Genomic DNA, 16,738 nt, shown 5'->3' with positions numbered 1-16,738 from the left:
CCACCTCTTAGATTCCTTATCTTCCTGTAAGAATCAAATCAAGTACCATGTCCAAGAGGAAGCCTTTCTAGAATCCAAGAGTTTTTAGGGCTCTCTCCTCCATCAAATTATATTCTCTTTACTTATCTAGTTTAAGTGTTCTGTTGCCAGTAAAATAAATGCATATTAAATAGTAGAGGCCATTTTGTTTTGGTCTTTGTATTCCCAGTACATTGAATAAAATTATTTTTAGAAGACTGGTAATAACAGAGAAGAAAGATAGAATGAAAGCTTGAAGAATAAGAAGGAAAGTTATTTACACCCATAGGATGGGGAGGCATGAGCATGTTTAAAGAGAAGGAATCATTTAGAATATAAGAATGATCAATGAAACAAGGCCACAGAAAAGATGAGGGAGAATAGATCAAGGTGTAGAGCAAGGGTTTTGCCTTGACAAAGGAGAGAGATTTAGTGGAGGCAAAGAGGGATTTAAAGATGTGAAGAAAGATATTTCTGAAATACTCTCCTAAATATCTATTTTCTAGACACTGGAAAATCCAGAGCAAAGTCCAGCCAATGTGATTCCAAAAGGTAGTTCTTAGCTAAATCTTATCACGGTTTTCATTACTACTGCCTACAATTCTGTTATATGATCTTTATGGGCTCCAAAGCAAAGCATCACAAACTATGAACTTGGATAGACATAGACACCAATGAATATCACCTTTTGCCACAGTGACAACTGTGACAAGTGACAAGGGAAAAAAGATAAAGAAACCCACCATGGGGGTGCCATAGACTGTTCCTCTATCACTACTCTTATACTGATACACTCATGAACAAATTCTCACCATGCCTCCTACTGATCATAATAAACAGCCTGCTTTGACTCCAGGTATACAAGATCCTTAATCACTGTCTTATAGAATTACCTGTTCTCTAGCACCATTTCTGCTGCCACAGAACCACAGGAACATCACAGGGAAACTTCCTTTGTGTTGCTCAAGTTGTCCCAGAAAAGCATTTTATGATGTAAAACCGCATTCCATACCATTCTGGACTGCTTGCTTTAGTCTTATTTGTCTTTTAATTTCACTAATAAACTTTTTTTTAACTTGCTTCCTCTGCTATAGCTACTGATATAGGATGAATGCTACATACATGAATGCTAGAGAAGCAATCTCTAAGGATTTAGGCAATAGACATAACTTGGCAGCCACTTGTAAACTTCCAAACTTGTAAATCAAATAATAGTGACTGCTGAGGAGGCTGAATTACTTCCTCTTTTTGAGTTTTTCACAAATCTGTTTGCATCCAACTTCCCTCCCCTCTCTAACACAGTGCTGCTGACTTCTGACTGACTTCTGTTTCCTCAGATTGCCTTCTATTTGGGTAAAACTGGTTTGGGTTCTCTTTGTAATACTGCAAATCATGAGTTTTAATTTTTTTATTAAAAGATATTTGCATTTCTTTTGAAAAATTTATTTTCCAGGTTTTATAATTCTGTTCTCCTCAAGAGTATAATTCTACATTCTTAAGTAAACATAATGTTACTACAACCTAATGGAGAGAGAAAATGGAGTTAAAATTTGAAATTCAGGTCAAGTGCTGCTTCTGACATACACCAGGGCTGCAAGACTCAAGGTAGGTCATTTAATCTCTTCATGGCCCCAAAAACCCTATAGGTCTATAAGATGCAGAGGAGTGATTTGACCTACTTTGATGAAGGGAGTTTCCACACTGGAAGTTCCCTATAGAGATTAATGTACAAGCATGTTTGCCACTCTCTACTCTCCCTAACTAACAAAAAAGATGTTTAAATAAAATAAAATTACAAACAAAAGGACAATGAAACACAGATGAGATTTCTCCTATAACTAATGCTTTGGAATAAAATTCACTCAAATATTGTTTCTGACTTATGCCCCTAGACTTATATCTATAAAGCATATAGAAATTGAGTCAGTGATAGCAAACCTATGGCATGTGTACCAAAGATGGCATGCAGAGTGTTCTCTATGGGCATGGCCACTCTCCCCCCCCCCCCACCCCCCGCCCCCATTCATTACTAGAAAGGCAAAGGAACTTTGCTGGAACTGCTCTTCTCTCCTTCTCCACTGTTCCTAATGACATTTTTTCACATCCCCTGCCTCTCTGCCCGGCAGCCAATGGGAGCACACAGAGGGTAAGGTGGGTGGCTCAGGCCATTCCCCTCCCCCTCTTCACCTGCTGCTCTGAGGACATTTTTTTCACTTGAACTACCCTCCACCCAGCAGCCCAATGGTAACACTTTCTCCCTCCCCTGTGTGGGGTAAGGGGAGATACAAGGTGTAGCTGGCACTTGGTGTGGAGGGTGGGACGCGGCACACAGTCTCTGAAAGGTTCACCATCATTGAATTAGATTATGGTGTATAACAATGAGCAAATATTCATACAAATTTAGATCCATATATATATATGGCTATGTGTAAAAAAATGCAACTTTACTGCCTTTGAAAACACACACACACACACACACACACACACACACACACACACACACACAGTTTACTAATGAAGAAGGTGAACTAGTTCCATTAAAAAGCAGGAAAAACTCCCCAAACCAAGATTTAGTAGTTGTGGTTTAGTCAATTAGTTGTATCTGACTCTCTTGACTCCATGTGGGGTTTTTTTGGCAAACATCCTGAAGTGGTTTGCCATTTCCTTCTCCAATTCATTTAGAGATGAGGAATATGAGGCAAACAGGGTTGAATGAGTTGCCCAGGGTCACCCAGCAAATGATTGTCTGAGGCTGAATTTGAATTTAGGTCCTCTTCAATCCAGAGCAGGCACTCTTGTTCACTTGGCCACCTAGGTGTCCCCTAAATCAAGCTACACTTCACTAATAATAATAATAATAATAATAGCAACAACAACAACAATAAATTTATGTATCACTATAAGACTGGCAAAGCGATTTCCTAACAAAAATCCTGTGAGACAATAGATTTTAGGCTTCTGAATTGGATGATTTTGCTTGCTTAGACAAGATCCTAGTTTCCAAAGGTCTGAAGGAAAAGATTATTCATGTCAGAATGGTAAAATTTAAGGGCTAGAAGGGGTAGTCAGAGGCTATTTAGTCCAACCCGCTGGAAGCATAAAAATACTCTTATTAGTAGAACCAGTAAGAAAACTAAGAAATATAGTACTGAATTGCTATAGCTGCCTCTTACCATTAATTACACTCAAATCATGATAAACAATTCATTACTATTGCCTTACTCCAATGGACCTCAAGTTTTCCTGCCTCATCTTCCCTGACTCCAATCCATCCTTCCCAGAGATGGAAAAAATGAGCTTCCTGAGGCTCTTCCTGGGCTGACTGGGTTCTTTCCCCTCCTGACCAATAAATTCCAGTGGTTTTCTATTACCTCCAGATCAAGTATGTTCTGTTTGGCTTTTAAAGTCCTTTACAACCTGGTAACTTTCTAGTCTTTTTATATATTTTATATATTATATAAAAATATCCTATATTTTTATATTTTACTCCCTCTCACAGCAATCTAGCAAAAGCTGGATTCTTGTTCTTCCCACACAGGACACACCACCTCCTGTCTCTGTTTCTGGCTACCCCCTTCATGTCAGGAATGCCTGCTCTCCTCCCCTCGACCTCCTGGTTTTACAGCTTTCCTTTAAGACTCACCTGACACCATTCCTTCTCCCCACTGTCTTCCCTCTCGGATAAGCCCCCATTACACTCGATTTTACATGTGCAAAGATGTTTGTCCCAATCAGAACATGAGCTCCTTGAGGGCAAGGACTTTGTTTTTGCCACTCTTTCTATCTCTTGCACTTTGCACAGTGCCTGACACATAGAAAGCACTTAAAGGCTTTCTGTAGGACTAGTTATCTTATCTGCTATGACTTCTAGTCATAACATGATAGACTCTAACTTCTCTATTTATTTCCTCCCATTTCTTTTCACATCAAGAAAGCCTAGGTAGTGAAAAGAAGGCTAGATCAAGTTGGGAAGACTTAGATTCAAATACAGTCTCAGACATTTACTAGTTGTGTGACGCTGGGCAAATGAAGCTATATGCCTTATACAGGGATGTGCTGGTAAATGTTTAACAACCTGCTGGAGGAGGGAAGGAGCAATGTGAAACTGTACAAGAGAACACATTTTTTAAAGTTTTCTATTTATATTTGTTCTTCGTGTAAGTCTAGATAATCAGCTACATAAAAAATCAAGCCCTGATCTGTTGCTTTTCAAGATGTAAATGCGCGCACAGAAAATTTAACTGCACCTCCTTAGGTCCTCTGGCAACTCTGAGGACTTAATTAAGTTACAGATAGGCTGTGGTCTGTATTGGTTAGAGAAACTTCCAATACAGGTTGTTTCGTATATAAGAAAATCACAGATCCAACTTTTCTCTATGTAGGAGTTCTTGGGAAAAGAACATAAACTTACAGTTTGAACCTGCAAGAAAAAACGTTTTTAAAAAGGGCGCCCATTGTCTTTTGTTGACTGTGAAAATAATAACTTGGCAACTATGTAAGGTAACTAGCAAGGTGGGGTGGCAGATAGAGCCTGGAGTCAAGAGGACCTGAGTTCAAAGCCAGTATCAGACACCTGGGCAAGGCATTTGATCTATTTACCTCAGTTCCTCAGCTGTAAAATGGGAATAATAATAGCACCCAACTTGTTGGACTGCTGTAAAGGTCAAATGAAATAATATTTGTAAAACTGTGGCACAAAGTAGGGACTCTATATATGCTTAATCCCTTCCCCCTATTTGAACTTAGACAAAAAAGAAAACAACAGGTAGAGCCCTATTGGTTTTCAATTATTTATCACGTTCTTTATTCCTCCAAGACATATCATGGAGAAGGAAATGGCAAATCATTCTAATATCTTTGCCAAGAAAACCCCAAATGGTCTCACAAATAGTTGGATATGACAGAAACAAATGAACAACAACAGCAACAACAATAAGATCTCTCAATAATTCACCCCAAAGAACCTATAACTCCTTTCATCTTAAAGGGTTCAGCAAGTAAATGCAATTTGCTTCTAATTAATATATCTGAATTGAATATTTTATGGCCTCTTACCAACCTCTGATTTTTACTATAAATAGTTCTTACTGAAAGGACAGAAATACCCCATAAACCTCTATACTGGCTTTTGTGACTTAGTGGTTAGATTCTCAGTCTTTTTAGTCTTTTGGACCTTCCTCTACTCCCAGTACTTATAAAACAAGTTTGGCCAGTAGCTTACATAAATGACTTTATATGTGTTTATGAATTTACATATAATATAACAATATGTATTTATGAATTTGCATATAAAATATACACACACAAGTACAGGAAGTACTGGTCAGCATCCAACCACTTCTTATCATCTGCTTCTCAAATGACACTTGCTTACATGATGAGCTCTCTGCCTAGGACCAGGGAAAGAGCTCAAGTTGCAGATGTCCCAGCAAGGCAGTACCTTAGGAAGAATAGAGCACTGGTAATTGCACTTGTTAGTTGTTCTTGTTTTATTTTGGTGGGGAGAGGAGTTTAGAAGTGAGGGGAGAAATGGGGCAGGTAGAAATAAAGACTGAATAATCAACCAAAAGGATCAGTGGCTGGGAATCTGTGGGTGGCATTAATGAGAGGAGAGCTAGCCTCTAATCCACTGAACTAATACTTAATTATTGGAAATGGGAAGGGCCCTAAGAAGACAACAGCGGAGTAGATGATAATGGGAATCAGATACACTGTGACTTATGTACCCTATGTCCAGTGTTGTGTCTTCTTATGAAGTCTGTTAACATAAAATGAGATAAAAGAGTAGTTTCTTGTGAAAAAAAAATAAGCACTTTAGGAAAGAATATAAAATATTTTCAGGTTTTTGAGCAAAGTATTTAATTTACTCCTATGATCTAGTTCAACTGTTGAAATGGGGTATTATATTTTCCTCATATTATTTAAAGAATACTGAGATCAGAAATTACTCAGCCTGGCACAACATTCGTAACAGAAAAGTTAATACCACACAGTAAATTCTATAAACTAAACATAGTGTAAATCAAATCCCAACCGGGCAAACTGACAATGCTCCAGACCTTGGAAATTAAAATGAGCCACTACAACTGGAATTAGAGCTAGAAGAAAAATAAAACAATATGTAGAATGAGTAAATACTATATTGTTTTTAGTTACTTGTGAGATGCAACACAAACACAACAAAAAAAAAGGAAAACAAAACACAACAAAAACAACTAAGCTCAAATCCTAAAACATGAATACATTTTGTTTCCAAATCTAGCTCCTGATCATAGTCCTGTAAATTTTTATTCTAAATTGCTCCTATCTGATTAACTAAATAGTTGGTTCTTATTTTCAGGAATAATGTCATACATCAACCAGTCTAAAATTTTGTTGGACAGTGTCAGTATGCAATATTGTAAATGAACACCTCTTCCCCTACAGAAAAACAAAGATGTGGGCCTTTATTCAGGCATAACCTTTATTCAGGCTCTTGACTTGAGTTTACAGACTTAAGCACTTGAGTCAGCTGAGCTTTAAAATCTAAGTGAATCGAATCATTTAACCAATGGATGTTGATAACTCTATTTGGACTGAGGCAAGAAGAGACGAGATTTTTCTCTAACACCTCCTGGGGTCATTTCTACTCAATTTCTAAGAAACCTGGATCTTTATAAAAGCTGACAATAAGAAAAAAATAAAGTGGGCTTTGGCCCCAAAGAGTAGGCTTTATCAGGGATATTTCAATTCAGCTATCTCGAAACATCATGGAAGGAATAGACCCAGGTTCCAGGAATGTGTTTTAACCTTCATGTCTCAGCAGTAAGTTTCAATAAGATTTTGAAGCAGTGACTTGGATGGGGTGGTGCTTCAGGGATCAGTTGTGAAGCTTCATATCATCAGTACTTATTAAAAGTAGAGTTAAGCAAAGCGCATCATGACATACTCGGAGTGGCCTCAGCATAACATCGTATTGACTCTAGGTTGCTCATATTGTTGAGATATCCCAGGGTGGAAAATGGCACTCAGTTCTCAGCTCCAGACAACTACTGGGAGGGTGGACTTGTCAGTTCCACTTCTGTCTGTAAAAATTAACTTATACCTAATACTTGATTAGCATTTATACTGAACAAATCCCCCCCAAATTTCTTCACAGACTAGGATCCCCCTGAAAACCAAGCCAAAAGTAAGCAGAAAGATGAAACAGTTTATTACTAATAAACATGACTCATATATATGTGCATATATATATATATATATATGAATAGATCAATACCACTCTGTCTTCATTTCATTTCTACAAGAGACATCCCTATTGTTATCTAAGTGAACAAATAATCTTAAAGTCTTTGACTGGATCCCTATTGGATCATTAACACTAGGAAGTCTCTCTCTCACCTCCATCTGAGACCCCATATGTCTTGCCAGACAACCCCCCAACACATACACATCCAATTCACTTTAGCTCTTCAACCACCTTCCAGAGCCCCTAACAACTTCCCGGCATCATGCTTAACTGTTAGAACTCTCATTCCTTATAACATACCTCCATCCCTTCCAATTTTCATCCATACTCCTCTGCCCTGAAAGCTCCCAGAAACAGAATCACCCTCCTACCAGTTGGAAGCCCATGCAGGAAACAGATGGTAAAACAATAGAGAAAAATCTCCACAGAAGGCATCAAATGACAGGGATGTGTCACTGGTATTAGAATTGTACGAGATGTACTCCTGGTATCTCCAGTTGGAATTTGGCATGTAGTTTACAATACATGACCATCATATTCTATAATACTCGTGGTGGAATGGACGGAGCACAAGACAACTGAATTCTATAAAAATCAACTCTCCTTGAGCTTCTTTGTGGTTGTGAATAAATTGCCTCTTTGTGGATTAGTTTTGTCACCTGAGAAATGGGAACAATGCTACTTGAACTTATTAACTTAGAGGATTGTTGTGAGGAAATGTACTTTGTAAACTGTAAAGCACAACATAAATATCACCTATCATTATTATTCTACAGTTATGTTTTAGATTAAATAGGCATTTTCGAGATGACCTGAGAAACTGACTTTATTTTATATTATTTCTCTGGGAACAAATATGCCTAATAACTAAGTTGTAGATATGGTCTTAGAACACAACCTATTTTTAATATGCCTGTGTATATTAAAATTCTTCCAGTTAGTGGCTCCTCCCTTGCCAACAAACTCACTGCCTCCATCTACAACAAACCTGTTAGATTTTAGTATTCATGCTTCTTGTCATAATTTATCTGCTCCCTTATCCCACTTATTCTTTGAAAGAAATGTTTCTTTTTTCTTCTTTTTCTTCTTTCACTTTCTGTAAAATTATTTCTAACCTTATCACATAAATCATTATCATCAAAGCTATAAATTATTTCTTAATTGCCAAATGCAATGGCCTTTTTTTAGGACTCCGTCATCTTGACTTCTCTGCAGCAAATGATACCACTGACCTTCCTGGATCCCTTCTGAATTTTCACAACACTATTTTCTCTCAGTTCTCTTACCTATCTGAACATTCCTTTTCAGGCTTCCTTGCTAATTCATCAGCCATAGAATTCCCATTTGCTGTGGATATATCCCAAGGCCCTGTTCTGATTCTATTTTTCTTCTCTTTCTATATCTCATACTTGATGGTCTCCTTATTAGCTCTTCTCAGGATCAATTATCATCTCTATGCAGATGATTTCCAGGTCTATATATTTAGCCCTATTTTCTCTTTTAAGCTTCCGTTCTGTATCAAAAACTATCTATTGAGCATGCCTGACTAGATATCCATAGATATCTCTAACTCACAGAACTCATTATCTTTTCCCCAAAACCCATCTTTCTTCTGAATTTTCCCTTTACTCTCAATGGTACCACCACACCTCTAGTCACACAAGTTTTCTAACATGATGTTATCTAAAACTTCTCACCCTCCCTCATGTTGAGCCCACATGCACAATAATCTGACAAATTTTGTTGTTTCTTTCTTTTACATACATCCAATTCTTTCTCTTTAGGCTGTCATCATTCCCCTTTGAGTTGATGGCAATAGCCACCTATTTGATCTCCCAACTTCAAGTTTCTCCCCACTCCAATGTGTCCTTTCCAGAAGTCTGAGTATGCATGTCAACCTGGCCTCTTCAATGAACTCTAGAGCTTTTACACTTCTTCTGGGATCAAACATGATTTCTAATTGGCATTTAATTGGCATTCACAACTGATTCCTTCTTCCTTTCCAGTCATCTCATTCAACCTTCTCTCTAATAGTGCCATTCATTCATTCATTCATTCATTCCAGCCATCCTCCATCAGAATGCAAATTGTTGGAAGTCAAGGATTATTTTACTTTTGTCCCCAGAACTTGCTTGTAGATTGACTGAAAGATTCTAGCACTTAAGAAGGAAGTATGTAAAAAAGCCTAGATTTAGAGGTAAAGGATACAGGTTCAGGTTCTGATTTGTATACTTACTAGTTCAGTTTCCTTATCTATAAATTGGGGATATACCTTACAGGTTTATTGTGAGGATGAAATAAAATAGTGCCACAAACCTAAAAATGCTATAAAAGGTAAGCTTTTCTTCTTCATCATCATCATTTTCATTTAGAGCTGTAGTATCACACTCAAAAATAAAGAGGTCATTCATTCAGCCATATAAAAGGATACTTGCTGACTGAATATTGAATCTGTTTTAAAATGTAATATTATTTATGTTTAATTATATTGTTATTTTATTTTGATGTTTCTCAACTACAATTTCATCTGCCTCTGGCTGCACTCAGGAGTGTTGCTTGGCCCATACTATAGGCAGGTTGGGTATTTTAAACTTCTGGATTAGATGACTTCTATATGTCTGCCCACCCAAAGTATCTTTGGTTTTACCTTGATTTCCTTACTGCATGAAGAAGTGATTATTTTGATGATGTTCTTGATGAAGGTAATGATGCTTGAGCATTTTTAGATCTACTGAGCAATGTTCTTTGGTTACAAACTTCCAATTTCCTGACAATTACAATCCTATTTCAAGGAAATCAAGGCACAATAAAGTCTCTAATAACATTCCCTTTTTGTTTAAAAATTTATCTTTTTATAAAAGAAAAGATAATTTGATAAACTTTGGCCAGAAGATAAACTTGCTTTTTCTAATTACAAAGGGTGTTCTCTGAAGCTTGAGAACCATGAATGATATGAAAGAGAAAAGTACTAAAACACTAAAAAATCTGAATATTTGAGGGAGGAGAGGGTACTAACAATTTTCTTACAGGTCCTGGGCCAAAGTCAAGGAAAGAAAATTGGCATGTGGCATATTCTCCAGATGGATTGGCCAGGACATGCATATAGTTGTTTATATCTGACATGTAAATGCTTCATTTTGGCAATAACAATCTCCCTTCCACCCAAAACAGGCTTGGTGCTTTGAAACAAAGTTCTTCCCCCCACCCCCTCTCTACTCTGGCAGAACATGAAGTATATGTTCTTAGTAGATGACATCCAAATGTAGTGCTGCCAATACAAGAGTGAAAAACTTCACCCAACTGACAAGTCTAAAGATGAGGTGATGACTTGCTTCATTTTCTTTGCTATATATTTTTGTCCTATCCCTTATAAGTTAGTTTCATATCAGGAAAGAAATCAAGAATCCACTTTTTCTTTGGGGTCTTACAATCTAGGCAAGGTCAGCAGACAATTATGATAAAAAATATGCCATTAATTGAGAAAGTAACTAAATGCTCAAGAGATGAAATTTCCTGGGACTGAAATATAGACCATTTGTTTAAAATCCCATTTTCTAAAGGCCAATTATGAAAAAGCTTCACAGAGAGAAGCAAATTTGCAAAAGGAGGTAGAATGAAGAGTCAGGGACTCTTAATTCCTATCTTAGCTTTGCTGATTAATACCTATGGGACCTTGGACAAGAAACATGGCCTCTGTTTTGGAGCAGCAAAAAAAATAGGAGTTAGGATGTGCTAGTTAAGATTAGGAATTCTATATAGATGTTCATAGGCTTATAGGTTGATGGCTGACAAGGACTTAAAGGTCATAATCCATGCCAGTCATCTTACAAATGAGGAAGCTGATTGATGTGATTTGTCCAATCACATAGGTACAAATGGCAGAAGTAGAATTTGAACATCTAATGTTAATGGCTTTCTGTTAAAAAATACAAACCCTCTTCTTTATAAAGCACTTTGCTTGCAAGTTCACAAGGCATTTTTCTTGCAACACCTTGTAAGGTAAATGACACAGGTATTATTGACTCCATTTATAGGTGAAAAAAATGAGCTTCAAAAATGTTAAGTCACTTGCCTACCATCACACAGCTGGCAATGGCTGATGCCAGGAATCTACTACAGGCATCTTGATTCCAAGTCCATTGCTTTTCCCAGCAGAACTAATAGTTTGAAAGTGAAATTTATGAATTGTGTGTATAGTTTATTAGGATTAATTCTAGTTCTAGATGTTCACCATGGCTTATTTTTCTTCCTAAAATGATTTACAGACTGATTCAGTTACATTACTCATCAGAAAAGTCTGTCCCTAAAAGCAAAGGATGGTTTCTGTTTCAGTGGTGGTTGGTGTGATCTAAATGAGTATTTTCCAGGACAGTATGAATTCACCTCACACACTATCTTAGTAACTAATGCTATGTTCCAAACATCAGAATGTATATAGCCTCATTCAGAATATTACTCAGTCTTTCTGTAGTTTTGCTGCTTCAGCACTTGGGGAAAAGTTTTAATTTCCAAGTAGTAACCATGATTCTATTTTAGAATCTTCAGCTTCTCCTTATTTCCAACCCTGTGTCAACAGTATAGTTTGGGAGCTAGAACTTAAGGGCTTCATTGGAATGGTTTGCCAAACTATATTAAGTAGGAAGAAAATATCAATAATCATCAATTTGATATTGAAAAAAAAAACAAGCTAAAATTTGAAGAAAAGCTGAGGAACTGGGATGACATTGTTTATGTTCTGTCACAATGGGATACACATCTTCTGGAATTGGACTATTGGGTCAAGGCTTTAGGTTCCAATGCATTTTAAATGTCTAAAGCCCTGTAGCTTCAAACAGTTCATAGGTACTCTGGAAGAGTGGTGGACTTTTGATGGTAGAAGCAATTATTGAAGATTTCCATAAGTACTAGTTACATAATCCTTCTATTTCAAATTCTTTGTAAATATGGAAATAATTCAGTGTTACTAAAACTATGAGGCTGTCAACAGTTCTGAATTAAAAAACTGAGGGGATAGTTCAACCCAGAATTTTATTCTACACTTAATCATACACTGTCTTGCACTGTTATGAAAAATTTTATATAGATATATAGATATATATTGATATATATTTTATATAGATATATAGATATATAGATACCTTGTTTCCTCAGGTAGAATATAAATTATCACATATCAGTTTGAATACTGATTCTGAGTCTCTAAGAAATAAAGTGATTGGCCAAAAAGAAACAATAGTAGGTCTTTTTAACTTTTTGTTATGCATTACAGCAGGAATTTGTAGTTTGGGGCATGCTACATAAATCTTTAGTTAGAATGGAGAACACAGTCTCTTAGCTTGCTGATCAAGAAGCTATAACAACTGATACAGACCTAGTAAATACAGATGAACTGTTGAAAATGTACATAAAATGGGTTGAACCCTGTCCTGTTAATCACTGTAACTATTACCCTTGTCCTCCTTCTTCCTTTATTACTGAACTTTCCCAACATATGAGCTCTACTTCCTCAACATCTGTTCCCTCCCTAGCCTCTTACACACCTGGCTTTCACCCCAAACATGTTAATAAAATTGTTTTCTTAAAGATCAACAAAGACCATCCTTCTTATTATAATCCAGGTCATATTTTCCTTGAACTCTCTGAATTATCTGCCACTATATTCTGTCTCTCTCTCTCACTTTTTTTCTCTCTCCTTTTCCTTTCTTCTCTCTTTCTCATTCTTTTTTTTCAAGTTCTTTATCTCTTTGTCCTCTCTCCTTTTCCCTCTCTTTTGATTTCTGTTTTATCTTGTCTTTTGTCTATGGGACCCATTTTATGGAATTTTTGGTAATTTTGATAAGCATATTTTAAATAAAAGGCAATTTAAAAAATCTCCAAATTCATTATGAATTTTTGTTGATTCTTGCCTGTTTGAAAAAAAACTTCTTTTATAACTGTGACTCATTAATCAAAAAAATTTTAAGTGCCTACCATGTGCTAGACACCAAGGGATAAAAAGAAAAAGAATAAAACAGTTCCTACTTGTGAAAAGCTAACATTCAAATGGAGGTAGATAACAAGTTACCAAATAAAGAGGGCAGAAATATTATAAGTACAAGTAGTTAAAAATAAAGACACAAATAGTTGAAAGAGCTTTCTGTAAGAAGTGGTGCTTTCCTTGCATCTTAAAGGAAAAAACGAAGTCTGTGAGGTAAACCTGAGGAAAAGAGTATATTCTAGGCACAGGAGAAAGCTGGTACAGAAACATGAAGTGAATGATGGAACAATTGGCACATAGTAGGCTCTTTAAAAGAAGTTGGTTGAAGGTTAATTTAGTTTTGATGCAAAATTGAAGAGGACTAAAACATAAGCTATAAAGAAAGGTTAGGAGAGACTAGTAAAAGGCTTTAAAATCTAAAATCTCAGGGGGCTGCTAGGTTGAGTAAGTTGAGAACCAGGCCTAGAGATGGGAGGTCCTAGGTTCAAAGTGTCTGGCCCCAGACACTTCCCAGGTGTGTGACCCTGGGCAAGTCACTTGACCCCCACTGCCTAGCCCTTACCACTCTCCTGCCTTGGAACCAATACAAAGAATTGATTCCAAGATGGAAGGTAAGGGTTTAAAAATAAAATAAAATATAATATAATATAATAAAATCTAAAATCTCAGAGGAACTAAGGAGCAACTAGAGTTGATTGAATTGGAGGTAGAAAGTGATGATCTCTGATAGCTGCATGTAGTAGAGAACAGAATGAGAAGAAACTTGAGGAAGAGAGATCAATTTGATTTCTACACTATTTGGGAGGGAAAAATAATAAAAGTCTATGAATTATTTGCACTTATGTTATTTTATATTCAGTAATAGGTATTTTGGGGGTTCCACTAAAATAGGTGATATGAAGGAAGCTCAAAAGAGAAAGCATGGTTTTTGACTTTACTAGTAAATTTCTGTGTCTAATACATTTTTCTTTCTTCTTATGAAAGTCAGAAAGAGGAAAAAATAGCTTTGTCTTTAGAAAATGGTAAAGATTATAAAGAGTAGTGAACTAGCATCTTTGTTTAACTAAAATTTTTGCTATAGGCCATTTTCATTAGAAAGAAGTAATAGGGGGCAAATAAGAGGCTCAGTGGATTGAGAGACAGACCTAGATATGGGAAGGACCTGAGTTCAAATATGACCTCAGAAACTTCCTTGCTATGTGACCCTGGACAGGTCACTCAACTCAAATTTTTAACCCTTACTGCTTTTCTGTCCTGGAACAGATACTCAGTATCAATTCTGAGATGGAAGGTAAGGGTTTAAGAAAGGGGAAAAAAAAGAAGAAGCAATAGCATCAAAATAGGGATTTTAAAATGGAGTATGTATGTAACACGCATACACACACACACACACACACACACACACACACACAAATATGTTTTCAATCCAGTATTTTTATATTTTCAGTCCAGACTCCTAAAAAAATTCTTTCTTAAGTACCAAGTCCAATCATACTTGGTGTTCCAAGTAATAGTCCTAGAGGTATTTGCAAAACTTCTAGACCATCAAAGAAAGATTTAGTTATGTCCCCTTGATTACTGCTGCTGCCTCTCACCACCAAAAAAAAGACATAATTTTTTAGAAAAAATCCTACAAGAGTCAAAACAAAAAAGTTTTTCTGGTCAATAGAAATTAAATTTCTTTAATTTTAATAGGGGTTTTCTATATATATCTCCATTAATTTGTTTAAATCTGTATTTAAAATATGCTAAATTTTTAATTATGCTCATTAGAAAAAAAATTTAGTTAAGAAATACAAAAGTTTCTTAATAAATCTCTCAAATAAAAATGCTTACTGTTGGGGAACAGAATGATGGTTAGTTACATCCTGCCCAGCAGTATTTCTGCTATGTGGCTGTCAACCCCAACTCTGGCCACATACCATACCCTTTCAGTGGTATGTGGTCAGTGTGGCTCAGAAAATCAAAAGGATATGTGATCTCATCTATGTGGACAGTTTGTTCAGTGATACACATCATCACCAGCCCAATCTTGCCCATCTTGTAGGACTCTCTTCCGTATCAACCTATTAAAGATCAAATAAGAACTTCACAAAAGGTCCAGGGGGTTTCCTCACTTTTTCTCCAGGAATGTACTCCTACAAAATGGCCAGCAAACAATTACTGAGGGGAGAAGAGAGTTAAAAAAAAAAGGAAAGATGTTCTCTTCTACAGTTCATGCTAAATCATAGAGGCTTTTCTTCTTATAATTTTAGAACAGTTCATTTGCCCCATCCCAAAGACAGGCTAAAGCATCAATAAGCTACACTGTAAACTCCAACTGTGACAAAATGTCATTAATCTACAATTACAAAAACATTTTGAATGCCCAAACATAATAACAAAATTGTCTGAGTTCAGCCAACATGTAGATACATGTGCATACACCGGCTCATGCTTTTCATCTGTTACACACACACACACACACACACACATTTATTTTTGTTGGACAAAGATTTGCTTTGGAAAGTTTAGTCAGTCCAAATTTAAATTAAAAAAAACAAACCTTAAAAAGTCAATGCTTCCCCATTTAAAAATATTATTAAATAGATTAATTGGATTCCCTATTTCTTTAAGAAATTTTTTTATTTTGTTTGGGATTTATATTTCCTTTGTTCTGTCAGAATCCCCAAAATAGGTACAGGTGCAACATAAACTTGTCCTTTGTCCCAACTGTTTACCAGCCTTATCAAGGTATTCATGGGCTAGCATTTCTAAATAATTTTCTAAATAAATTCTAAATAAAATCTAAATAAATTCTAAAATAATAAAAAAAAATTCTAAATAAATTTCTAAATAAAAATCAAATGGTATAATTAAACTTTTTCATAAGAATATCTCTCACTCACAAGATTTTTTTCCAGGTGAACTTGAAATGATCTTACAAATGTGTATTTCTGTTGAGTTCATTCTAATCATATATACATTAAAAAAAAGTAATTGCAGAGGTAAAAGCCTACTATAAGTAAGGTACTTAAAGGCAACACTTTGAATAGAGAAGACACTTAATAATTTAATTTATAAATGGAAAAGCATCACCTTGACAAAAAGTATGCACATTTTTACCAGTTCTTTCAAATATCACTCAAATAGAGCATGTGAAAAATTTCTAAATGAAAGTGCTTACAAAAGTTATTTTCAATGAAACATTTTATGAATTTCAGTTTATTAAATGCAGCTAAGATATCTGGTTGTACATAGCCAAGTCCATCTTCCCACAGCTATTAAAATAATTACTCTTTAAAATTTTGCTAAATAACCTTTAATTTCTAAAAGCTGATCCTATTACAAGTACAATGAATAAAGTCTGTCTATGCAAATCAGCTGATTTTGCCTTTCTGATTAATTTAGCTAAGTTCCAAAGAAAAGGTTAAATTATTTTTTAAAGGAAGATTTAAGAATAAAAATTTATACTTGCAAACAGAAAGATAAACTTGTTCTTTCCTAGGTGATCTACTAAAATTTAATCAAGTTTT

At 35.8% G+C, this 16,738-nt stretch overlaps 1 protein-coding gene across 1 annotated transcript in view; it reads right to left on the bottom strand.

The window, feature by feature from the left end:
• ADGRV1 (adhesion G protein-coupled receptor V1) overlaps positions 1-16,738 on the bottom strand; it is a 778,411-nt gene that overhangs the window by 438,856 nt on the left and 322,817 nt on the right. The window lies entirely within an intron of this gene.

This window comes from Monodelphis domestica, chromosome 3, assembly GCF_027887165.1.
Source record: "Monodelphis domestica isolate mMonDom1 chromosome 3, mMonDom1.pri, whole genome shotgun sequence".
Classification (NCBI taxonomy): domain Eukaryota; kingdom Metazoa; phylum Chordata; class Mammalia; order Didelphimorphia; family Didelphidae; genus Monodelphis; species Monodelphis domestica.
The sequence above is the reverse complement of the archived record's forward strand: the minus strand, read 5'-3'. Positions and strand labels throughout refer to the sequence as shown.